This window comes from Aotus nancymaae, unplaced genomic scaffold, assembly GCF_030222135.1.
Source record: "Aotus nancymaae isolate 86718 unplaced genomic scaffold, 86718_ANA_hifiasm-v0.15.2.pri h1tg000011l, whole genome shotgun sequence".
Taxonomy (NCBI): Eukaryota; Metazoa; Chordata; class Mammalia; order Primates; family Aotidae; genus Aotus; species Aotus nancymaae.
The window spans coordinates 66,032,884-66,058,889 of NW_026988422.1; the positions used below are offsets into that span (position 1 = coordinate 66,032,884).

General features: G+C 35.5%; 1 long non-coding RNA gene and 1 other non-coding gene across 2 annotated transcripts in view; both read left to right on the top strand.

Annotated features, from left to right (window-relative positions):
* The window catches only part of LOC135274183 (uncharacterized), an 81,839-nt gene that overhangs the window by 27,286 nt on the left and 28,547 nt on the right, over positions 1-26,006 (top strand). The window contains exon 2 of the long non-coding RNA XR_010341966.1: positions 15,251-15,313. This is a non-coding gene — a long non-coding RNA (uncharacterized LOC135274183). The remainder of the gene's footprint in view (positions 1-15,250; positions 15,314-26,006) is intronic.
* On the top strand, positions 10,431-10,531 carry LOC135274494 (small nucleolar RNA U13). The gene has a single exon (XR_010342316.1). It is a non-coding gene; the product is annotated as a small nucleolar RNA U13 (small nucleolar RNA).

The window sequence follows — 26,006 nt, forward strand, 5'->3', positions numbered from 1 at the left end:
GAGTTGGAAGCCTGTGATTGGCTGAAGCTTGGCTACTTGTGATTGGCTGAGCTGTTTGCTATACTGTTTGTTACATTTCTAGGTTAGGTTTTCAGTTTGTTTGCATATTAATTTACATTGCAATTCCTTAGGTAGGAACATAAAGTTAGGAGATAGCATCAGACCAATGACTTCCTGCTTATTTAATTTAACATTGGGATTCTTAGTAAATTATTTACAAAAAGCTAGTGATAAGGAGTAAAAAGTTAAGCATAGGCATTGTTTTCACAAAGAGACTTAGAAAGTGCAATTCATTGTGCTCTTTGCTAAAAAGCAAGAGGACACATATATTTTGTGATTTATTTATGCAATAAATATTTTTTATTGAGCATTTAGTCTAAGACAGACACTGTGCTAGGCAATGGAAAGATAATAGTGAATAAACAAAGATTTTTTTTTTCCTAAATGAACTTACATTTTTATGAAGGATACACAGAACAAATACTTGAACAAACAAATAAACACAGGCTGTGTAATGTTGGCTAATGAACCCTCCAAACTTCACTAGGTTGTTTACTTAATAGATAAAAATTAAACATTTATACTGGTTCAAAATATTGTCAGTATGGTCAATATTGAATCAAAGTTGTTGGCTTGAGGAAATTTTCTTGTGCAGGAACTTGAGAAGAAAATGTAAGAAGTAAATAAAATTCAGTGACTACATTAAAGCCAAAAGGAGGCCAATATAGGACTGTGAATATTTTCAATGGTAAAAAAGACAGAAAGAGACAGAGAGAAAGACAGAGACAAAGAGAAACACAGGGAGAGAGAGAGAAAGAGAGAGACATAGATTTAAAATTGAGGGGGAAAAAGATAAATAACACACTGGGGCAAGAAATTGAAGAGACAGACAAAATGCCGAAGGAGAGCAGTGAGTTTGACAGAAGTATGTTGGCTTGATTCAAACAAATGTAAGTAACGTAGCTAGGAAACAGAAGGTTACAATAAGCAAGGCTGGAAATTACTGGGTTTGAACTAAATGGCTTTCTGCCATATCAGGTCTTCATCTATTGCCCAAACTGCACATTCTCAATAATCTTTATGCCTTGATATCTTTTTCTTACAAAAATATGGATTTTTTTTTAGATATGATAGAGTTTGCAAGGACTGTGTAATATGGTAGTCATTAGCCACATGTGATTTATGAAAACATTTTATATGCAAATGCAAAGAATTTCTCAGTCACAGGAATAGTATTTCATGTGCTCAATGGTCTCACATGGCTAGAAGCTGCTTAGTGGACAGTGCAGAAATTATAGACAATGTGTATCATTGCAGAAAGTTTATTTTTGGACAATTCTGCTCTAGAAAGACAGGGAGCTGGTTTAACCTGCTTTTCACAGAGTAGAGGTTTAGTAGATCCATGGAATGAGTGTTGAACAAATGTAATGAATACTGCTCAAATGTCATCTTCTTAGAGATCAGATTGGAGCAGGTCCTATGTAACAAGCCCTTATTGCCTGCTATGTTTCTCCTTCATATCATTCATAACAGTTGTGATTAGTCATTATTTCTGTTATTATTATTTAATATTTGCCTCCTGCAAGTAATTGCATAGACTGTGACAGCAAGACATCATTTCTTTCTTCTTGGTACCATTTCCTATCTCTTAATATTTTGAACTTCAAGAGCATATTGTTTTAATGAAAGAATTAAAAAATATTATAGGAAGGAATGGCATATTCTTATGGACTTGCATATCACTCTACACAATTTTGACTACACACAATTATGTGCCACAGAAATACTTAAGCAGATCAAGAACTAAAAGGACATACATATGGGTAGGTTATCCCTCTCCTATGGGCTAATACCCCATCTGTATTAGCCACTCTAAGGCCTCACTGATGTGTGGAGTGCCTCAATGGGAGAAATAAGTCTGGCTTAAAACTATTTTAGTGGCCTGAACTACAATGAAATCCAGCTAGCCAATGGGTAGAAGCAGAATACCCATTGGGTAGAAGCTTTATAAATGTTAGTCTTGGAGAGTCAAGTCTGAGGCAAGACAGCGTGCTCTCTGATCCATGGAATTTCCATGGTGCTAGGGGCATGTGGTCTTTCAAAATGACTAATTATTCAGGAATATATTGCACCCCAACCCAGTATTATGCCAAACGGAAATGTTCTCAGCCACACCTGCCAGTGTTCTTTGGGTTTTGAGCTATTCTCTTTTCCGTGGTCGCAGGGAGGGAGGTATGAAGGCCCTGGCTGGAGGAACTAAGCACAATTGGGTTCTCAAGCACTGCTTTGAAGAAAGAGGTAATGTTCTTGTCAGTCGGGATTGGAGAAAAGCAGCAGATTAAGTGGAAGAGCTAGGTTTGAATCTCTGACATGATTCCCAACAAAAAATGGGAAGGTGTGGTCCCCAAGGTGGACAGCAGAAGCATCACTGGAGAATCTGTTACAAATGCAAATTCTTATGATTCTGTAGGTGGAGTCCAGAAATGTGGGTTTGAGCACGTCACCCATGGGATTCTGAGGCACATTAAAGTTTGAAGATCACTGGACTAGAGGAAAGGGAAATGATATCATATCCCTGCCTTCACTGGATCTTGGAATCAGAGCTCAGTAATGGAGGCTGGGTCCTGCTCCTGCTCCGCCATGCAATAAGAGAATCATTTTAAGGTATATCCTTGAGTGGAGACCATTTCCTAGCACTACACTTAGAATCATCAGCTACCCAAGGTCTTCCAAGACTGAGCTCAGAGAGGAAAATCTTCAGATGATGAGATTTTCTGGTATTGAGGCACAACTTTGCCAGGACTCCAGCTGGTGCCAAGAGCTTTGGATCAGGATTTATTCCAGCACCTGACACATTGAGAATTGAAAAGCACCACCTGCCCTGACTTCACAATGATCCTCTCCTCCCTTCTTTCCTTCCTTCCTTCCTTCCTTTGTTCCTTCCTTCCTTTGTTCCTTCCTGCCTGCCTTCTTTCCTTTTCTTTCCTTCCTTCTTTCTCTCTCTCTCTTTCTCTCTTTCTTTTTTCTTTCTTTCTCTTTCTTTCTTTTTCTTTCATTCTTTCTTTTTGAGTCAGAATCTTTCTCTGTCACCCAGGCTGGAGTGCAGTGGCACCATGCCACTTACCTCCACCTCCTGGGTTCAAGCAATTCTCCTGTCTCAGCCTCCCAGGTAGCTGGGACTATGGCGCCCACCACCATGCCCGGCTAATTTTTGTATTTTTAGTAGAGACAGGGTTTCACCATATTTGTCAGGCTAGTCTTGAATTCCTGACCTCAGGTTATCCACCCGCCTCAGGCTCCCAAAATGCTGGGATTGCAGGTGTAAGCCACCATGCCTGGCCAATCCTTTCCTTTCTAAAATAGCACAGCTTCTGTTTTTTAAGTTCATAAACCCAAGTAACTTGTAATTTTGCACCTTCTGTCTGAAAAGCTCCTCTTCAGCAGCTTTTAGGGATTTCACGATGGTATTTTGTCTCTGTTAATACTATATTATTAAGTAGCTGATCCTTCTATAGAAAAATTAAAGAAATACAAAAAATAATCTGAAGCAAAATTAAGTGTTAACTTACTCTCTGATGTGGGAAAAGTTTCTAGTAGGAAAAACAAAAAGAATTCAAATGTTTGAACTTAAAAAATATATTTTCCTCTATCTTATTTTGGTGTATTTGAAGAGCTGGCTGTCATTCCTCATGAATATATTCAGGAAATAAAATTACAGAGCTTGCCATCATTACACATCTCAGTCAGGAAGTTAATCCCATCCAACCTAAAGTCCTGATCCTAACAGTTTTCCTGTTTATCCTCAGAATCAGTACTTACAGGAGAAAGGAAACAGCTGGTCAGCATCTTACATGCCATGGGCTTTGGCATTCTGACTTCCTTTTGGCAACAGAATTGTTTCATTATTAACTGTGCAGAAGGTTTCAGAAATGGGCACTACAGAAAATGACACCAAATTTCAATCAAATAAAACTTCCAGGGGAATTTTGATCAGTTTCCTGCTGGCGAGATGATTATAATCTTTTGAGAATGAAAATCAAATGGAAAGGTGATCATGACCACATTCTCACAGTGAGCTCCATCTGGACATAAGCAACTCCCTTTGAGAAAAACAGGTCTGATAACCCCTACTGAGAGGGCCTTCCACATCAAGGCAAATTTCATGTGAGCCAACATAAACCATGATATCAAAGCACTCCAACCTCCAGAAGGTGGTACCCTCTTACTATAATGCAAAGGACAGAATACAATGTTTCAGCTTCACTTTTGATATGGCTATGATATCATTACTGTTCCTAGTTCTGGTCCAATAAATTGTTTGGGTTTTTTTTTTTTTTGAAATTACTGTAAGATATAGGAAATTGTTTTTGTTTCAAAACCTTTTAAAACAGGATCATTGTAACAGGAGCTCTTAAATCATCAGAATTTTCTTCCCTGTTATTCTATAACTGTTCAAAGAAAACTAATGTTCTTGTGATGACCCCAGAGTTTATAAGATTTTTTAGTATCAAAGAGAGATTAAATTACCTTCATAGAACTGCGTCTGTAAAGGAAGAAAGACGGGATTAGCAAAACTTTCAGAGATTTTGCAGAAGAGGCAGAAATAAAAGTAGGTAACACGAGATAGTGGGATCATCAATGGAAGCTAAAACCTAGGTAAAATATTATGGAATATGATGGTCACATGGTGTTAAAATGTAACTTAGTAGATTACTTGAAATTGCAAAAGAAAAAAAATATATCTTTATAATGCAATACCTGGCAGTGGTCACTTTAATAATATCACCAAAATTAGTTTCACTGATAATGAAACAACCCCACAGGTCACATTCTCCAACATTATGTGTCTTGAAGGTCACAGCGTCTCCTGTAAATTATTTTCACCAAGAAGATTTAGTCCAGATTTCTTCAAGCTTAAGACTGAATCTCTATCATTTAAGAAATATAAAACATAGAGGAACAAGTTAAATAACGAAGGTAAGTAATAGGTGAATCTAGAATGTAGGGCACTCTGTGAGGCAACTGGCCTGGTTTTCCCAAATAAACAACATTACACATACTATGGTAGGCTGCAGAATGGCTCACTAAGATGTCCATATCATAAACCTTGGAACCACACACACACTCAACCATTGCCAGTGAATGTCACATTTTATGGCAAAACAGACTTTAAACATGTGTTTAGGTTTGATTGTGGGTTTTTTTTTTTTTTTTTTTTTTGAGACAGTCTCACTCTGTCACACGGGCTGAAGTACATTGGCATGATCTCAGCTCACTGCAACCTCCACCTCCTGGGTTCAAGTGATTCTCCTGCCTCAGCTCCCTGAATAGCTGGGATTACAGATGCATACCACCATGCCCGGCTAATTTTTGTATTTTTGGTAGAGATTGGGTTTCACCATCGTGGCCAGGCTGATCTTGAACTCCTGACCTCAAGTCATCCGCCTGCCCCAGCTTCCCAAAGTGCTGGGATTGCAGGCATGAGTCACCTTGCCCAGTTTAGGGCCCTTAAGAAGGGGAGATTATCCTGGTGTTTACATAGTAAGCCATCAGTGTAGTTACAAGTGTCCCTATGAGAGGAATACAGAGGGATACTTGGCTACAGCAGAAAAAAAGGTGATGTGCCTATAGAAGCAGAGCTTAGAGGAATGTGTCCAGGGGCCAAGGATTGCTGGAAGTCTATAAGTGGAAGAGGAAAGGACCAGACTCTCATGGACTCTCTGAAGGACCCAGCTCTGATTACACTTTGAATTTAGACTCTTGAGACTCCTTTTGGACTTCTAGTTCAGAGAAATATTTGTATTGTTTTAAGCCACCATATTTGTGGTAATTTGTTGCACTGCTAATAAGAAAGGAAAGCACACAGAAAAGGAGAAGATAATAATGATGAACAAGTAAGAGAAAGCAGCGCTCCTTTGGTCTCAGAGATTAAGGAGATATAGTAACTAAAGGTAGAACCTGAATTCTGACTCAGATTCCAAATTACAAGAAGCAGTTATAAAATGCATTGTTGAAATCATTGAGAATTTGAGTGTGGATTAGATATTAGATGACAATAGAAAACCATTATTATTTTCTATCTTAAAAAATGCATTCTGAAGTATTATGGAGAAAAGTATGATGATTTCTGTACCTTACTTTCTTACTTCCTTTTTTTCTTTTTTTTTTTTTTTTTTTGAGACAAAGTCTCAGTTTATTGCTTGGGCTGGCATGCAGCGGCACTACTGCAGCTCACTGCAACCTCTGCCTCCCAGGTTCAAGCAATTCTCCTGCCTCAGCCTTCCAAGTAGCTGGGATACAGGTGCCCACTGCCATGCCCACCTAATTTTTGTATTTTTAGTAGAGGTGGGGCTTTACCATGTTGGTGAGGCTGGTCTTAAACTGCTCATTTCAAGTGATCCACCTGCCTCAGCCTCCCAAAATGCTGGGATTACAGGTATGAGCCACCGTGCCTGGCTGTACCTTACTTTCAAATTAAGAAAAATAAAAAATAAAAAAGCAATGCACATATATGGAAAGAAAGAAAAAGTCAATATAACAGAAAGTATATAATTTTTTAAAGTGGATGATGTAGGTAGATTCATTGCACAAATCTTTTATTTTTAGCGTATGTTTATTCTTAATAAGAATTTTTATTATAGAAATTATTCTTTAACAACAATGCATTCTGTAAAGTATTTAAAAGTTAGTTTAAAAATGTTCATTAACCAGAATATCATTGTACTAGTTGTATTGCCATAACTCAAAAACGTTCGTTAACCAGAATATCATCGTAATAGTTGTATTGCCATAACTCAAAACTCCTACATTTTAATTGCTGAACCAAAGGAAATTTTATATCTCTATCATGGAACATTCCATGGAACAGACCTTTTGATCTGAAAGGTCTCCTGGACAGCTTACCTGCAAGTGATGTCACAGGGCCCTGCCCATCAGCTGGTGACAGACACGAAAGAGAGCAAAGATCACACAGGAAGTTTTCCATGGGCCTTGTGGGAAGTGTGTCCTATCACTTTATCCCGTATTCCATTAGATTATTTAGTCATATGGCTACATCTAATTGCACAGAAGTTCAATATTGTTATCCCCCTGTCCCTTAAAGAAGGCACCTGTTAACATCTAGCAGTCACTGCCACACCCTTATCTTTTTGTATGATACTGTAGTGCCATGATTTCCTCTAGGGCAATCTGTTAGAGAAATCTAAGTAGTCTACAGCATTTGATTGACCACATACCTAAAGTAAAACTATTAAAAGAAGTCATTAAAATAATCTCACTAGAAAATCTTGTTAATGAGTTTTATCTCCTATTTATTTCCTGAGAATGTAAAAGTTATTGAATTAAGCTAACTGAATTACTGTATCATTTTATGTACACACATGCATGCACGCACACACACACACACACAGACACACACACACACTCAACCATTGCCAACATAATGAACATGCATTTTTAGATGTTACCATTTTTTTCTGGAAGTCATGTAAATGTAGTCACATTTGACTGGTGGCCTAGTTAAGCTGCCCCTGTCTTGTACTTTTTTGTAGTCATACAGTTTCTTTGCCTTCTGTTTTGCCCCTTCCACTATAACCTCAGGCATTCATTTCTTCATTCATTCTTTCAAATATTAGTTATGAAGATACTTTTGAGCACCATGGGAGGAGCCCTGTAACAACAGGGATATTTTTATATTCATCAAAAAAGTTAGAGTGAATATGAACAATAAAATTAAAGGAATAAACATCTAACTTTGTAAAGTCACAGAAATAGACTGATAAACTAAACAGAAAATTGTGACAAAATAGGGAAGTACGTCCAAATTATTATGTTAAAAGAAAAGAAAATCTTGGTCTGCCCAATAATTATTGTTTTTAATAAAGATAAGACGTAAGAGGATAAACATTTAGCAAAATTACCTGACTTGTCTGAACCCCCAAAATATGTTTGAAACACACACACACACACACACACACACACACACACGCACTCTCTCTCTTTCTCTCTCTCCCCACATTTTTAGCCACCCTGTGGTCCTGCTCTCAGAAATGTAGCATAATCCATTAAACAACAGTCAGGCTCTGGACTAAAATTCAAACTTCAGTCTGAGAATCACTAAGCTGTGCTAAAAATTTGCTATTGCTGCTTTTTTCAGTGTTTATAAGAAGTTGGCATTTATTATATAAAACATCTTTTTAATAAGGAGGTTTTCTATTTTAATGAGGTTTATGGCAACAGCTTTGCCTTTGACATTTTGGAAATTCTGGCCTTGCTGTGGAACTTAACCTAAAAGGGTGACATGACCAAATGAGGGTAATGAGCCATAGGTAACAATTTTCATACTTGACTTCAGTCATTCTCATGTACATTGATGTCCATGAGGGATTGGCTTGGCTGAAATCCAGTCATTTTGCTCAATGAAACCTCTCTCCCCTGGTTTGTCTTTTTCTGCATCATTTGTGATCCTTCTAATATAACCTTTAGATTCAATAGATGGGCTAAAAAAGTGAAGTCAACACAAAGTATGTGCAGGGGTGTCCTGACCGTAGAAGAGAATTGAATAAATATGGTGAGCCCTCACATTTATCTTTGCATAGTCACATCCACTAGGGCTGCTGGTTCAATTTCCAGTCAAGAAAAATGAACAAGGGACTCTCCAAATTCCCAATATTTGATCTATGAATAGGGATAAAGTCAGTCACGCTTGTTGTGACAAAGATAGCTTTTAAAGATTAATGGGCTGGGTGTAGTGGCTCACACCTGTAATCTCAGCAATTTGGGAGGCTGAGGCAGGAGAGTCGTTTCAGCTCAGGAGTTCAAGACCAGCCTGGGCAACAGGACAAAACTCCTGTATCTACGAAACATACAAAAATTATCTGGATGTGGTGGTGGGTGCCTATTGTTCCATCTACTTGGGAAGCTGAGCCTGGAGGATTCCTTGAGCGTGGAGGTAAAGCCTGCAGTGAGCCAAGATTGTGCCACTGCCCTCCAATTTGGGAGACAGAGAAAGACCCTGTCTCAAAAATAAAAAATCAAGAATGAAAATATTATTAAGTAACAAACAAATATATAACAAACAATATCTGAACCCCTTTAAAAATTTTAACTTACACATATTTGTCAATATGTCATTATATGAAAATTTGGGGCAAATTTATTTCTTCTGCAGATTTTCTTTTTTCTTCTAGGCATTTTAAAGTCATAGGAACTTACCCTGTAATAGTCTTAAAACCAATTCTTTCTTCTTTTTGCTCTTGGCATGTGATCAGAAAAATGTCAGTTAGGATATGATGTGAATAAAAAGACTAACTTTAAACATAATAGAGATTACCATAAGTACAAAGTTGATTAAAGAAAAAGAACAAAATTATTATCAACCTTCTCAAGAGATAGTGTATAAATAGTAAAATGAGAAAATGAAGAATCCTCAGAAACATCTACCAAGCATCAAAGCAATTGTTAATTAAAAGTGTACATTATATATTTCTGTAAAATGTAGTTAGTGAACATGGTCTACAATTTAGCATACTTTGTTGATTGACAGCTAATGGTGAAACAAACTATCATTCCTCTCTCCTGCTCAATATCATTCCTCTCTCCTGCTCAATCTGAAATTTCAAATTTCAAACAAGGTTATATTTTGTCTTATTTATTTGTGTTCCAAATAATTCACATCAGTGAGGAAGTAATCCCATGAAAAGGCAAAGAGAATCCATTGTCATCTGCTTTCAGGTTGTATTTATTTTAGTTTGAAAAAAAATGATTGATGCTCTGTTTCATGAATGAGGAAGTTTATTTTTCTCTATAATTGATGAGAATATTTTTCTTGAATTTATTTTTCAAGAGTTATATTTTTTCCAAAAGTTATAAGTTTCTATGTATTATACCCTGGACTAGCAATACATTATTCTAAGACTCTTCAAGGGAAAATTTCATTATTCTATAATCTTAGCCGTAGGGATCGTGATTTAAATTGAAAAAACAAAAATATTTATAGGATTAGGAAAAACATGGTAATGAAAATATTACCAAAAATAATTCTTAATCTCGGAGACCATAGCCTAAAATAAATGCAATAAATCCTTGTTTTCAGCTATTTGAAATATATACTGGGTGTTTGTTTAGTGATTATAAATAATGATACCTTACACACTTCCTGATTTAAAATTATATTAGAGAGGTATAGTAGTACATCAAACATTATGGTACTGGCATTAAAACAGACACATAGACCAGTGAAACAGTAGCCCATAAATAAATTCAAATATATGCAGTCAAATAATTTTTGAGAAAAGTACCAAGAGGACACAACAGGGAAAGGATTGTCTCCTCAATAAATGGTGCTGGAAAAACTGGATTTTCACAAGCAACAGAATGAAATTATATGATTATCTTATACTGTACACAAAATCAACTCAAAATGGATAAGGATCCTGTTGTGGTTCATAAGAATAGGGACTGGGTTTTCACGCTCATATGTGAGATGTGCCTTCCTTAAACCTTAAGATATTGGCACATTACCTATCTGATGTAGAGAAAAAAAAAAAAGAATAAGAAGTGACATTCTCAAAATAAGAGATACATGCAGCCAACAAACATGAAAAAAAAGTTCAACATCACTGATCATCAGAGAAATGCAAATCAACACCACACTGAGATACCATCTCATACTAGTCAGAACGGTGATTATTAAAAGTCAAAAAACTACAGATGCTGGCAAAGTTGCAAAGAAAAATGAATATTTTACACAGTTGATGGGAGTATACATTAGTTCAACCATGTGGAAGACAATAGGATGATTCCTCAAAGACCTGGAAGCAGAACTACCATTTGACCCAGCAACCCCATTACTGGGTATGTACCCAAACGAATACAAATTATTCTATTCTAAAGACCCATGCACATGTATGCTCATTGCAGAACTACTCACAATAGTAAAGACATGGAATCAACCTAAATGCCCATCAATGATAGACTTGACAAAGAAAATGTGGTATATTTCCCATATATACCATGGAATACCATGCAGCCAAAAAAGGAAACAAGATCATATCTTTTGCAGGGACATGGATGGGGCTGGAAGTTGTTATCATCAGCAAGCTAACACAGGAGTAGGAAACTAAACACCACATGTTCTCACTAATAAGTGGGAGTTGAATGATGAGTGGAACAACACACACTGGGGCCTGTCAGAGGGAGAGAGAGAGCATCAGAAAAATAGCTAATGGATGCCGGGCTTAATACCTAGGTGGTGGGATGATCTGTGTGTCAAACCACCATGGCACATGTTTACCTATGTAACAAACCTGCACATCCTGCACATGTACCCTTGAACATAAAAATTGGGGGGGAAAAAGTGAAATAAGCCAGATATGGAAGGAAAAATATTACATAATCTCTCTCTCTCTCTCTTTTTTTTTACTTTAAGTGCTGGGATACATGTCTCAAATGTGCATGTTTGTTACGTAGGTATACATATGCCATGGTGGTTTCCTGCATCTATCAACCTGTCATCTAGGTTTTAAGCCCTACATGCATTAGGTATTTGTCCTAATGCTCTCCCTCCCCTTGCCCTGCCCCCAACAGGCCCAAGTCTGTGATGTTCCCCTCTCTGTAGCCACGTGTTCTCATTGTTCAACTCCCACTTACCAGTGAGAACACACGGTGTTTGGTTTTCTGTTCCTGTGTTAGTTTGCTGAAAATGATGGCTTCCAGTTTCATCCTGTCCCTGTAAAGGACATGAACTCATTCTTTTTATGGTCGCATAGTATTCCATGGTGTATATGTGCCACATTTTCTTTATCCAGTCTATCACTGATGGGCATTTGGGTTGGTTCCAAGTCTTTGCTATTGTAAATAGTGCTGCAATAAACATGTTTGCATGTGTCTTTATAGTAGAATGATTTATAATCCTTTGGGTAGTATGATCTTGCTTATATGTGGAAACTAAAAAATATTCAAATATACATATAGACAGAACAAAACAGTGGTTAGCAAGGGTATGAGGAGGAGGTGAGGAGGAAATAGGGTCAGAGGATACAAAGTAGCAACTATAGAGGATGAACAAGTCTAGAGATATTATAACATCAAGGCTATAGGTAACTAAATTATACTGCATTTTGGATTTATGCTAAATGAGTAGATTTTAGCTGCTCTTGCTACAGAAACAAAAAAAAAGGTAACTATGAGAGATGATGAATATTTTAACTTGTTTCACTATAGTCTTTTTACTGTCTGTATGTATCCCATAACATCATATTGTATGTCTTAAATACTCACAATAAAAAAGTTTATTAAAAAAAGAAATAGTGATACCTCAAAGTAACTTTTTCTAGGGACAAAAGTGTCTTTCTCCTTAAAAATTATTGATTTGGGCTGTTATGGATTTTCAACATCATCTCCAACAAATATGTATGGAATATATGTTAGCAGAAAATTATCAATAGTCCCTGTCCCACTTTTTTTCTGTATGAAAAAAAACCTTCTATTGTTCCACGTGATACTGTGGAAAAGTTGTTTCTTATATCTAGAAAGAAAAAGACTACAAATGAGAAGACATCTGTACTTTTAAGACACAGCCAAAACTGGAAACGATTTAAGTATCTATGTGCTCTGAAATAGAATGGGTAAACTAATTTTGTTCTATTCTGAAGGGTGAAAGAATATGTTCCCCAAATTTTGCCACTTTGGTATAAAGATTATTTTGATCTAAACAAACTCAAGAAACAACGGATGCAAGAAAAACATTTTAAACTCCCTTTTGCTTCTGAAAATTGGTGATAAAAACTCCCATGTGAAAGATATCCTCCCTGTACCAGGAGAAAAGAAACATTCTGCAGTGTGGAGTCATAGCCAAGAGAATTCTATACAAACACACCTTTTAAAAATGATTCTTACATTTCTTATGCTTTGTACATGATTTGTTATTTTTCCACAATGGCCTCTCTTTTGTCAACCTAATATAAAAGCATCGGGGTTTTGCCACTTCTTTGGGTTTCCAATTCCTTAAGACGGCTCTGGTGTCATGTAAAACTTAAGCTGTAATTTTTTTTCCTGCTATTCTATCTTTTTTTAAATTTAATTCTCAAGACCAGCTAGAACCCTAAGAGGGTAGAGATAAAGTTTTGCCTCCCCTACAATTCTCGCAGTAGATACTTTATAACAATGAAAATAAACACTGAAACTATACTCAACAATACAGATGAATTCTCCCATATATAATGTTGGACAAAAGAAGCTAGATTTAAAAGAAATAAATTTCTGACTCCACTATCATAAAGCACAATAACTAATCTATGCTTTTACAAGTTAGGATATTGGGCTGGGCACGGTGGCTCACACCTGTAATCCCAGCACTTTGGGAGGCTGAGGCGAGTGGATCATGAGGTTAGGAGTTCAAGACCAGCTTGGCCAACATGGTGAAACCCTGTCCCTATTAAAAATACAAAAATTAGCCAGGCGTGGTGGTGTGCACCTGTAATCCCAGCTACTCGGGACGCTGAGACAGGAGAATCGCTTGAACCCAGGAGATGGAGGTTGCAGTGAGCCAAGATTGTGCCACTACACTCTAGCCTGGGCGACAGAGTGAGACTCCATCTAAAAGAAAAATAATAATAATAAATAAATAAAAATAAAGTTAGGGTATTGGTTGGTTTTCAGGGAGTGGCTAATAACTGAAAAGGGAGAGAATAAAGTGGAACTACTAGAGAGCAGGTAGTGTTCTGTTTTTTTTTTAATCTGAGTAGTGGTTATTCAGACATATCCAATGTGTGAAAATATGTCAACTCGTCAGTCATGAAATATATACTATTTTGTTTGTATATTGTGTTAGATTGAAGGTGGACATAAATGCTTTGTTACTTCTCTCACTGAGGGTCAATGTTTATTTCTACCCCTCTTGAATTTGGATTAGTGTTAGTGGAAATCAATAAAATTAAGAGCACGTGATAGTCTGGGACTTTTAAGGCTAAGTAGTGAAAAGCTTTGCAGCGTTTGCCTAGATCTGTTGAAAACAATTCACTGGAGCCCTGAGCCACTCCATAAGTCTGATTATCTTGAGACTGCCACACTGTGAGGAATCCCAAGCCAGTAGAAGCAGCCTGAGTAGGCACTCTGGTTGACTATTTTCTAGTCATCACTAGTAAGGCAAAAAACATGTAAATAAAGCTGTTTAAGATTTTTCAGACCAAACCATCTGTCAGATAATTATCACCAACTGACTCAGTTAAGGTCAGGTTAAAAAAAAATCATTCAGCTGACTCCTTTGCAAAATTCTATCCCTCAGAAATTATAGTATATGTTAAAATAACTGCTGATTAAGAAGGTTTGGGGTAGTTTTGTGCACAGCAATAGATAACTAAAACATATACTATACTTTCCATTGAAAATGCTTTTTTAAAAATCTCAAGACACCAATTTATGTTTTAAATTTAGATTTCCATTTAAATGACAGAAGGTTGCTATTTTATAGCCTGCTAAGATTCTTCTTCTGAAAGTACATGTAAATTATTGATATTTCTTTGGAGCTAAGGTTTAGGTCTAGTGATTACGCTTTTCTACAATATCACGTTGTCTCCATTTGCAGAAATACTTGTTATTTGATCAATGTTTTTGACAACAATTATAACAAAAAATTAATTTAAATGCATTTCCAACAACATATACTATCTAGAACTGATAATTAAATTACATATTAATGATGGTAATTTTATGCTACGATTTTAACCATACTCTGGATGATTTAGCTTCAGTTGACGTTGTTCTCCTGCTTTGTAACCTAAAAATGGTCTAGATATCATCTTATTTAACCTTATAGATAAATTATTCTATCATTTTGAAAATGTTGTTACAACCAGAACTTTCTGTTTTCCAGACTTTCATTTAGGCGAAAAACAGCACATTTCAGAATTACTTTTTATAGCAATACCTAAAAAAAAAAAAAAACCCTACTAGCTTTCTAAACAAAATGAATGCTTTTGTCTTATCTAGTAGAAAAACAGTGGTCCCAGGAAACTGTAGTTCAAGAGTGGTTAGCTTAGAATAGAAAATCTGAAATTTAGCAAGTCATTAAAAGAGAAAAAGGATAGTTTTATTATGAACTTTTGTGCATATGATAATAGAATATAAATGACCTTGAACGGTGATAAATTCTTTTGTAGACTCACAGACAGAATGAAAAGTGACCTTAAGGAAAATAAAATAACTGCTGTCCATTACCTTGCTATTTGATCTACATATTCTATACTTTCAGAATTGGAATTGGTGCACTTGCTTCAACACTGCAACAGAATGAAACTCCAGATGCTCACAGATGGTAAGTCTACAAACGTAATTAAAACTCATGCTTTATTATTCCCAAACAGGAAAATTGAGAAAGCCTTGCCCAAAGAGAATGTTTATGTTTTTGCCTCTCATCTCTAACCATCCAGAAAAGTTTAGGGGTCATGGGCATGGAATAGAAACCCCTTCTTGTTGCCAGGCCAGAGAGTAAAATAGAGTTACAGACCATTAACCTAAATACTGCTTCAAATTCAAGTTCAACAATTATGAGTTGTGTACTATGTGCCTAGCACTATATTACTGATCTAATCAAGGTTTAATGAGAATATTATAATAAGAAATTAAATGTGCAAGCTTCTATCCACAAATATGTATTGAATGTTTTTCTGGACGTATATATTTGATTGATTTTTTTAGTTAATGAAGGCACAATTTAACTTTATCTTCAAATATACTGAAATAAAATTAATTGAATATCCTGTATATGTTTGTATATGTTTTAGGCTCCTAGCAGTTTTTCTTCTTGTTTTTTTGTGAACCTGTATTATGTTTTCACAATGACTCATACCTAGGTAGATAATATTAAAGTTTAGAGACTGTGTTAATTAGTAAATGCAGTTGCTAGTCTCCCTGGATGGTCACTACTGGTGGAATATACTATGACTAAAAAACAGAAATATAGAAATAAAATCTATCATAAGTCTTCTTTCTTTCTTTAGTTGTTCATATGGAAGTAGTGATTTGATTTAAAATAATGTTACTTCTATTGAACAGAAATCCCATACTCTCCCTATCAGTTGGATTAATTCTCCTGTAGAAACAGAAAAATATCTAAATTGTTTTCTTCTTGTTGATAAGGTATATATCATATGCTATCCTTGGAAAAATTGTTTTGTTTTGTTTTGTTTTTTTGTAAAAACAATTATCTGTGTTTGTAGGCATCAAGAAGGGCAGAATTCAAATTACTTATGCCAATTATTTAATGACAACTTATAACACAGTTATTTATCTGAATGTCTAGATTCTATGTTGTAAATTCAATTAAGCTATTTTTAGACAGGGTCTTCCTCTGCTGCCCAGGCTGGAGGCTGGAGTACACTGGCACAATCATGGCTCACTGTAGCTTCGACTTCCCCAGGCTCTGGTAATTCTCCCAACTCAGCCTCCTGAATAGCTAGGAGGTGTGCATCGCCACACCTAATTTTCCCATTTTTCTGTCAAGACAGGTTTTTGCCATGTTGCACAGGCTGCTGTCAGCCTCCTCAGCCTCCGAAAGTGCTGGGATTACAGACATGAGCCACTGTGCCTGGCCCTTAAGTCTATTGACTTTTTAAAAGATTAAGTTTGTAGACTGTAATATTTGAACAATTTCATTTGTTTTATTCACTCATTTTAGTTGGTCTTTGGCAACTCTTCCTGCTCTTTTATAGTCAAATGCAATTTGGGTGTCTAGGATAGTTTTTATGTTTTCTAAGCAGGATGGCTTACTTTAGGTTTTTGTTTATTCGTTTAATGAATAAACTTTCGTTTATTTGGTTCATTCATTATTTTGATGTTTTTGCTTTTTGTTCTTGTGGTTTCAGTTAGGGAATCTTATTCTTACTAATGATAATCATTTTGTCTTCACTATTGAAATATTTTTATATTTGATTTGGTTTCATTCCTAGTTATATTGACTAGCAGTTCCAGAAAAATAGTAAACAGTGGTACTTATAAATAGCTTTTTGGCTTTATCTTACTGCAGTAAGAATGAATGTACTGCTTCATATTTTAAAATGTTCATTGTTAGGCACATACTCCTCAAAATTGAATGCCTGATGATTACAAATAGACTTGTGTGAGACTATAAATAGCAGATACATGCATGAGTCTTAAACCAGAAATAACCAAATTATCTATCGTGGATAGAATGGATAAATAAATTGTGGTATGTTCATATAGTGAAAAAAACACACATCAGAAAAAATAACAGCAAAATACTGATATATGCAACTACATTGACAAATTTCAAAGTAAATTGTTATGTGACAAAAACTGACACAAAAGACATATTGTATGATTCCATTTATATGAAATTCAAAAACAGTTAACATTGATCGATGGAGCTAGAGATTATGGTTAAAATAGCCGTTCTCAGCACAATGGTGAATGGTGTCTAGGGGCCTTTTGTGATGTAAGCAATAATCAATATTTTAATACTTTGATCTGAGAGGTACAAGTACTTCCAGATTAAATATGTGTACCTCCCCTCCCATCAAATACATGTACCTCCCAGGTCAAAACATTAAAATATTGATTATTGCTTGCATAAAAATACATTTTTATAAAGACCTTTTTCTCTGTACTTAGACTTTGCACAATTTACTGCATCTGTTTTACCTTAACTGAGTAAAACAAATTACAATAGTAAAAGAATGATGAAGAAAGACTTTCATTTTACCCATACGGTGGCTTATGGTAGATAAATGATCCCACTGAGAAAATTAGATAGATCGTATAATATTAGAGAAAACAATTTGCTTCAGGATATCAATGAGCTTCCAAGGCAATTAGGACTTGAAGAGCCAAGACTTGTGCATTCTGTGAGCTATTTTTCTTAGTACTGATTGCAAATTCACGAAGCACAAGTGGTGGAGAAATCCAGGCAAAGGGCTTTGGCTAAAAGGTAAAGAAGCCAGAAGAGCTTTGAGAAATGGCTTAACTCTAAAAAAAGCTAATGAGATATTCAGTGCAGTGAGAGCAGCTAAGTGTTAAAAGGCCAAGATCAAGAAGGATCAATCCTAAACGCCCCATAGTTTTCTCTTTAAGGTATTTGCAAATTAAGTGATTCAAGGCAGAGAACTAAAGAGACAAACAGAAAGCCGTCCAAAAGCAGACCAAGAGTATCTGCAATCTCACATAACTGCAAAAATGCAACGAGTACCCAAACCACCAAATAATAGAAGCCCTAGTTATTGCTCAAGACTTTCAGGCAGTACTCACTGGAAAGTGCAAATGTACCAGAAGTAGGCAGAAAGAACCTTGCCTTGAAATTAGTCCAATTATTGTTGGGTTTAATATAGTTTTCACTATATTGGAGGGTCAAATGAACATTCTCTGGATAAAAAACACATTTTCCAGAACTTCCAAAATCTTTTATAAATGATTGACATTATTAAAAAAACACACCAGCTATACAAAAAAACAAAAACAAAAAACAAACAAACAAAACGGAAAACAGCTACAGAAATCAACTTACAGATAACCCCATTGTTGAAGTTATTGGACAAGGATATTCACGTAACTATGATTAACATTTGAGGAAAGTAGATTATAAGGTGCATTTCACCAGAGTTCCAGAAAACATAAGAGAAAATATAATGAAATGATAAAACCTTAAAAATTGAATGATTGACATATTAATATTGGTTCATTAGTTCTGATAAAAGTACCATACTATGGTAATTAACAATAGGGAAACTGAATGTAGGGCATACGAGAGCCTGTAGTCCTATCTTTGCAACACTTATGTAAATCTCAAAATCTTTTAAAATTAACAATAATGAAATAATTTTAATTATGAGCTTAATAAATACGTTAAGAGCAGATTTGAAAGAGAAAAAGAATTAATTAAAACCATAGTAATAGGGCCGGGCGTGGTGGCTCAAGCCTGTAATCCCAGCACTTTGGGAGGCCGAGGTCGGTGGATCACGAGGTCAAGAGATCAAGACCATCGTGGTCAACATGGTGAAACCCCGTCTCTACTAATACAAAAAATTAGCTGGGCATGGTGGCGCGTGCCTGTAATCCCAGCTACTCAGGAGGCTGAGGCAGGAGAATTGCCTGAACCCAGGAGGCGGAGGTTGCAGTGAGCCGAGATCGCGCCATTGCACTCCAGCCTGGGTAACAAGAGTGAAACTCTGTCTCAAAAAAAAAAAAAAAAAAAAAAAAAAAAAAAAACCATAGTAATAAAAAATTGAAGCATATAAACATTAAGTATATATATTATACATATATATATTAGAATAGAACATTATTCATCTTTTAAGAAGAGGAGCCTACATTATTGACAGCATGAATGACATTAGATATTATGCTAAATGAAATAGGCCAGTTATATGTGGAATCTAAAACAAACAAACAAAATGAACTGAATAAATAGCAACAGAAAATAAAATGATGATTACCACTGGTGAGGGGTGGGGATGGGAATGGGGTGAGATGTAGATCAAGGGATACAAAGTTGCAGTTATGTCAGATGAATAAATCAAGAAATAGGAACACAGCATGAGTAATATAGTTAATGATACTCTATAGTACACTAGAAATTTTCTGAGGAGATTTGAGGTGGTGCTATCACAAAAAGAAAAATATAATTCTATGAGATAGTGAATATGTTAAATTCTTACCTATTGTAACTATTTCACTGTGTATATCAAAATATCATATCATACACCTTACACTTACAAAATAAAAAGAATGACAAGTCAGTAGAAAAGACCCAGAATAAAGTATGAAGAAAAAATGGATGGAACATTTTAGAAAAAAACATAAGAGCCAAGCAGCCAAATTCTGCCATTAGGAAGTGTGTCAGGGTCCAGCTGATCAAGAATGGCAAGAAAATCACAGCCTTTGTACCCAATGATAGTTGCTTGAACTTTATTGAAAACGATGAAGTTCTGGTTGCTGGATTTGGTCGCAAAGGTCGTTTTGTTGGTGATATTCCTGGAGTTCGCTTTAAGGTTGTCAAAGTAGGTAATGTCTCTCTTTGGCCCTATACAAAGGCAAGAAGGAAAGGCCAAGATCATAAATTTTAATGTTGAAAACACTGTAGTAATAAATTTTCATATGCCAAAAAAAAAAAGAAAAGAACAAAACATAAGATAAATGTGGAAAAAAGAGACTCCCAAAAGGAGAAAGAGAAAAGGACTTTAAGCAATATTCAAAAGAATTGTACACAAGAATTTTTCACAACTGAAGAAAAACATTCTATGGTTTGGGCATTTGTTCCCTCCAAACCTCATGTTGAAATTTGACCCCCAGTGTTGGAGGTGGAGCCTAATAGGAGGTGTTTGGGTCATGGGGGCAAATTCCTCATGAATAAATTAATGCCCTCCGTTGGTGAAAGGTGGAAGGTGAATGCGTTCTAACTCTTATTACTTCCCACAGGAGCTGGTTATTAAAAAGAGCCTGGCACAAAACATACAGTCAGATAAAAGGTGTAAGTTCTAATGTTTGATAGCAGGGAAAGGTGACTATAGTTAGCACTAATTTTTTTAAGTCTCATTCCTCCCCTTCTTGGTTTCTCTCTCATCGTGTGATCCCTGCCCACACGGCCTTCCCTTTACCTTCTGCCATGAGTGAAAGCAGCCTTAGCCCCTCACCAGGTGCCCAATCTTTTAGCCAACAGAACTATGAGGTAAATAAACCCTTTTCTTTATAAATTAACCAGTCTCAGGTATTTCTTTGCAGCAACACCAAACAGACTAAGACAGATATTAAGCCACAGAATTTAAAAACTGCAAACAAATCAGGATAAATATAAAGAACATCACATCTGGATACATTGATGTATCACTGTTGAAAATCAAACAAGAGAAAAATCTTGAAAGCCTCCAGGAAATTAATAAAACTGATAGCTAACTTCTCAGCAAAAATGAATGACAGGAAACAAAAAATGACTTATTTAAAGTGCTAAAAATTCTAGAATTTTATACTCACTGAAAATATCTTTCAAAAATGCAAGCAAAACAAGGACATTTCAAACAAACAAAACTTTTGAGATCTTCACTGGCAAATTTCCCTAAAAACATTTTGTAGACAGTTCTTCAGACAGGGAGAAAATCATACTAGATAAAAAAATGGAAATGAAGAACACTGGAAAAAAAGTTAATATATGAATATTGGTGGTAAAATTATAATAATAAATACTGGTACAAAATACCAATTCATGATGTTCAAGATATTGTACAGATATGATCTGCCTTTGCTTGAATTCAGTGCAAGACTCCATCAAGATCAATATCCTGCAAAACCTTCAGAGTGACCAGAAGACTCTTTTAAGTCTGTTTACTTGGATGAAGGCAGATTCTCTCTGCTAGGCCTAATATAGGGTTTCAATACAAACACATACATACACACATACCTATATCTATATCTATATCTCTCCATCATCTACCTATCTATCTCATATAATGCAATAATATAAAAATTGGTATTAGGATTAGGGATAAATAAAGTTAAAATATCCTAAGATCCATGACTTGTCCACTGAGTTGAAAAGAAATGAGTTTGAAATATCCTACAATAAATTTAGGATAAATGAAAAGAAATAGACTAGACTTGTAGATTGCCTGCTATTACCCACAGGTGTATACACAAGGAATCTGGGCATGAACCAGAATACACTATTTGTCCATCCTAAAAGTGTAGAGAAACATCACATACAATTAAGCAAATATGTACAATATAATACTGGCAAAGGGTGCTGTAATGATCATGTGCAGGTTGCTAATAAAAGCAATGAGGATTTCTAGTCCAAATTTGGCAGATTGAAGTAAACTTCCTAAAAGAGCAAATCTGATTATAAATTCCCTATAGGAAAACATGGAGGAATGCAAGTGTTACTGAGGCTGAGAACATAAAAAGGCCTAGAAATTATAATGTGTTCACAGGAATTAAAATCTGAAGTGCCGGTGGAAAGAGAAGTGTCTTGTCTATTTTAAATATTTAAGTATAAGCAATGTGCTATACATGTGTGTTTGATTTCTAATCATTGAGTTAGTGTCAGGAGGGTAGTTAGCATTTGAAGTAGCCTAATCAGGAACACACATTTGAAAATTTTTAATCAGAAGCCACATTTCAGAGGCAGTTATTACATGTGTTAGAATGAGTTTTATTTTTCATCAGTACTAACAAGCCTGTTAATTAGCATAACAAATAATAGAAATAAATTTTCATTGGTTAAATTTGTGTTGTTCAAGATATTGTGCAGATACAATGTACCTTTGCTTGGATTCAGTGAAAGACTCCATCAAGATCAATACCCTGCAAGTACCTTCAGAGTGACCAGGAGACTCTTTTAAGTCTGTTTACTTGGATGAAGGCAGATTCTCTCTGCTGAACCTAATAAAATGTTATCTGAAGTTTGTTACTTGTTGCATCTGCCTCAAATCTTTCATGCAAGGTTCTTAGGGAACAGATAATTCATCTAAGCTTTCAGAATGAGCTTAATAACGTTTTTTTTTTGTTCCTATTCCTTAATAACGGTGTGTTGATGTGACAGAATTCGTTCTGAGACTTGCTTTCATTGTAACACGGAGTTTGACAGTGAGATTATTGGGGAAAAAGCCTATGTAGATATTGTTCATTTCTAAATATTGGAATCTATCAAAACCTGCTATCAATAGTAGTTACAAATGATCAAGTTGGCTCAGACGGACTTGAACAAGTGACTGTGTTGCATAAAACCTAGAGTACCTTGAAACAACAGACAGTGGTTTTAAATGTCGTCCAGGGTAAAAATGTATATGGGAGCACAAAATAATTTTATTCAGGATAACAAGATGACCAGACTGATATTTTAGGAAACCAATGGTCAGTAAGTTTTAAAAGATTTACAGAGAGGGAGGATTTCAAGAGCGGGGGGAATGTGGAACAAATCAGAAGATGGAAAAATGCCTGTTGCTGCTTAAGTGAGAGAAATCTGTAGGCTGAACTAGGGTAGTGGTAGTAAAAATGGGGTGACTGACTTAAGACTCAAATTATAACGACAGGGTAGAATTACCAAAACTTAGTTACTGGTGGAAGATGAACAAGAAACAAAACAATTTGCTGAGGATGATGAGGATGTCAAGTATCTGACTGGAAGTAACTTAATTTACACTTGTGTGCATTTTGACAACTTAAATGTCTAGGATATGAGCATTTTCATCAAAATGTTCTTATATAATGACAAATCACTTTATTATTTTGTAATTTTTAACTATTTTTGAATCTGATGAGAATTCTTTTTGTCTTCACTTTGACATTGCATAGCAGTGTCTACTGGCTAATTTTTAAATCAGTAAATGTTTATTTTTAATTTCAACTTCATTTATGTTTTTAATAAATTGATTCCTGCCTTTTAACTGTGATTTTACTTAAATTTATTTAATCGCACTTTTCTAAGGTTTTATCTGAGTACTTAATTCTTAATTTTCAGTCTTTCTTAAAGTTTGGAAACAATAACTTTTGTCTTTGATTCATTCTGGCCACATTCTATACTTCTTGTTATCCTTTTTTTAAAAAAATGCTATGATTACAGTGTTAGATTTCTTTTTGAGTGACTGAAAACTGATTTATTTTTAATTCCAATAGTTTGATTATTCTTTAGAGTTGATATTAATTTCTAGTTATATTGTAAATATAAAATGGATATTGTTGATTTGATTGTGGTTTATATCTTTCCTGCTTCATTCTCCCCATGTGAAATTATATGTACATTTCTAGATATGTCCTCTGTGTTTGTGTACATAATTTATTAGTTATTTTTAATTGAGATATAATTAACATTCATCAAAGTATACACTAAATGCACAAATTGATCAACTTTTACATATACATATACTTGATTATGACAATTCAAATTAGATACATAATATCATTATGCTAGAAGTTTCCCTCTTACTTCTTTATGAGCTATATCCTCCATATAAAATATTGTCTTGAATACAATATATAGTCCTCATTTGTGTTAGGTTTATTTTGATTAAAACTGTATGTTTTTGCAATTTATCTGTTATTAAGTGCAGCAATAGCTCAATTTTTAAAATTGTTATTACTATTAAGATGTAAATATATGTCTTTTTTGTTGATGGGATATTTGAGTTTTTTTCAAGTTTTTTAATGAATAGAGAAATCTATCCACATTTTTGCACATGTCTTTTGATGGATATATGCACTTAATTTTCTTGGGTATAAATCTAGAAAAGGAAAGCATGGAGTAAATATATATATGGCTGTAATAAAAGCCACCAAGTACATGTCCAAAGGGATGCCCAGTTTATACTCCATCAGGAAGTATATGAGACCTCCAGTTGATACATATTTTCACAAATGTTTGATAATTTTAGTTTATAAAAGCATTTATTTTGTGTTTGTTTTATTAATATTTTAGTCACTCCAGTGGTTGTGAAGTTGGAATGTTTTCTTCGTAAGTAATGATGTTGAACACTTTTTCATATGCTGCGGGCCGTTTGGATACTCTCTTTTGTGAAGAGCTGGTGTGAACCTTTTTTCCCATTTTTCAGTTGGACTGTTTTGGCTACTTCTCTAAGAATTCTTTTGTATTGGGTTGGGCGTGGTGGCTCACGCCTGTAATCCCAGCATTTTGGGAGGCTGTGGCTGGTGGATCACGAGGTCAGGAGATTGAGACCATCCTGGCCAACATGCTGAAACCCCGTCTCTACTAAAAATACAAAAAAATTAGCTGGGCGTGGTGGCTGGTGCCTGTAGTCCCAACTACTAGGGAGGCTGAGCAGGAGAATTGCTTGAACCCAGGAGGCAGAGATTGCAGTGAGCCGAGATCATGCCACTGCACTACAGCCTGGGTGACAGTGCGAGACTCTGTCTCAAAAAAATAAATAAATAAAAAATAAATAATTCTTTTGTATTATATGAACATTTCTTAAGCTTCCCTTCTAATTTATAGATGCAGGTTTTGCCATCCAGAAGTATTTTTCAATCTTAAATATATTTTTTTCACATTTTTCTTTTGGAAGTCACCTTTCTGGAACCTCAAATTATTTTTATTAATACATATAAGGTTGTTAATGATTATTTCTAGAATACAAATTACATTTTAAAAGCGCTTTTGGCCGGGCATCGTAGCTCACCCCTGTAATCCCAACACTTTGAGAGGTCGAGGTGGGCGGATCACGAGGTCAGGAGATCGAGAGCATCCTGGCCAACATGGTGAAACCCCATCTCTACTAAAAAAAAAAAATAAAAATAAAAATAGCTGGGTGTGGTGGCGCGTGCCTGTAAACACAGCTACTCAGTAGTCTGAGGCAGGAGAACTGCTTGCATTCAGGAGGCAGAGGTTGCAGTGAGCTGAGATCCTGCCACTGCATGCTGAGATCGCATCACTGCACTCCAGCCTGGGCAACAGCTCCATCTCAAACAAAACAAAAAAAAGCATTTTTATATTCGGTTATTCTCATTTAGGAAAATTTAGTGTGATTTCTTAGATTGCCTCTCATTGACTCCATTTTCAGGCTGGCTATGTCTAAGTAATAGAAATGTGGCTGCCACGGGTGTTGCACTGTCATTCTCAGAGTTTAACTGCTTTTTATAAAGGGAAGTTTCTCGCTGCAACCATTTCTTAAAAGTCAAGGCCTGGTATTTATGGGCACAAAGATGATCAGGGCTATCAATGTGTTCTAAGAAATGGACATATCAGTTAGCATAGTCTTGAGTTATATGCGAACCCCAAGAGTAATTAATTACTATGATCTGTCTCATCCAGACAATGAAACAAAGGGTGGAGGTAGCATGGTTTCACCAAAGGTAAAGCACAATACCTTTATTAGGATAAAGGTGAATGAATGCAAGACAGGCAAGCTCTCCAAATGTACACTATATGTATCCTTAAGGACTAGGTCTACACACTTGTTCAATATTTGGAATGGGCATTTGTTTTTTCTCTCAGAGACTGTACTGGTCTTTCATGAATTATTTTAATTCTAGAACAAAAATAAAGGAGACAA